This window comes from Austrofundulus limnaeus, unplaced genomic scaffold (genome assembly GCF_001266775.1).
Source record: "Austrofundulus limnaeus strain Quisiro unplaced genomic scaffold, Austrofundulus_limnaeus-1.0 Scaffold161, whole genome shotgun sequence".
Classification (NCBI taxonomy): Eukaryota; Metazoa; Chordata; class Actinopteri; order Cyprinodontiformes; family Rivulidae; genus Austrofundulus; species Austrofundulus limnaeus.
The window spans coordinates 1,118,312-1,119,963 of NW_013952563.1; positions in this window are offsets into that span (position 1 = coordinate 1,118,312).

Below are 1,652 nucleotides of genomic sequence, written 5' to 3' on the forward strand. Positions count from 1 at the left end.
GGATATAGCTCGCTAGCAGTCTCGCACCGATGACTTAGTTGATGTCATCATTTACCCAGAATGCTTTGCGTGTAAATAAAATGGCTCCGTCCGTGTTAAAATATATTTTAAAAAATTTACAAAACTAAACAGCTACAGTATTTCTACAAAGTCTTTATTTTACAGTTAAAATAAATGTTTATCAAATAAAGTTTAATGTTGCAACTTATCGTGGATCCCTTTAAGAGGGTATAATAGGCCTACTTTGGTTAGCAGATATTTATGTATTTTGAATAAGTCCAACAAAGTGGGTGATATTGTGGTCCTGGTGGACTACKATCCTGTATATTTTTATTATTTCCCTGCTCCAAYACATTTGATTCAGTGATTGACCTCTTCAAGTTCTGTTGAAGCTTAGTAATCATTCATTTAAAATCAGGTGAGTCGGAGCAGAGAAACATGTAAAACATGCAGGACAGTGGTCCTCCAGGAACGATACTGAACACCCCTGACCCCAACAAGTGTAGATACTAAAACTTCATCTGCTGTCAGAACAAACTAAGTCCACAAACCAAAAACATATAATCCCTCATCTACAACAAAATCATGAGTGCCATAATCTGAGATTTGCATTTAATCCTTAAAACAAATGTAGCTGGACAGGATTACAYAGAAAGCTGCTGTGTTTAAAAGCACCCATCCCAAACATTTGGTTGCACCAAGCTGAGCTGAAGTGAAATCAATGCAGCCTCCAGYGTCCTCACTGGGTTCACATTTAGTATTACGTACCATTGATCAGTTGTTTATAGATTACTGGTGGAGGAGCTTACTGAGCCCGTAGAACAACAGTCACTGTTATTTCTGCTCAGTCATGGTTCGTTCRAGTCAGGATCTGTGTATTTATGGTTAATGTTGTTAGTTCTTTCCTGTTCTCTGTTCCATTTCTCACTCTTCTTCACTCAGCTCCTCGCGTTTTTCCACGTCAGTCCGCCACTCTCACCTGTTCCCAGTCTGTAATTAGTTCAGGCGACTCCAATACCTCATCATCCTCGCCCTACATATCCAGTCCCTTCATCTACTGCTCAGCAGGCCTCTGTGCCACACACTGCGGTCTGCTTCGTGCTCTCTGTGTTCGTGTAAGGTATGCTGCCATGCTATTGTTTCTGTTTATTAAAGTATGTTAGRTTTTTGAGCTCTTAAGCGTCTGTATTCTGAGTCTAAAAGAAAACATCCTACCAACAGTAACAGTTTGTCTGCAGTACTTTAGAAAAGGTGAGCTGAGCAGATTGCAGTCRTCCAACACTTGTGTCAGCCTGTCTTGCCCTGCCTGCGCTTGTAACCAGGCCTGCTGTGGAAAATAACGTCTTTCTTTCTGCTCGAATCCCTGAATAGAAACTCCAGGAGAAACTCCAATATGGCACMAAGCTCATATATGGGCTTTTGTTCAAAGCTGCACTTGGAGATCAGGGCAATGAGAGCCAGTTTTTTCTAAAGACAATACAGTCGTTTCACACCCTGACGGTCAAACCAGTTCATTCGACCAAATCCAATTTGGGTGTGATTTGATTTTGATTTTTTGATTTATTTATTTAACAGAAAAAGATTATTAAAAATCAAGCCTGACTCAGCATAATTGCTGTTTTACAGCAGGTTCCTGTTCTGCAGCACATAAA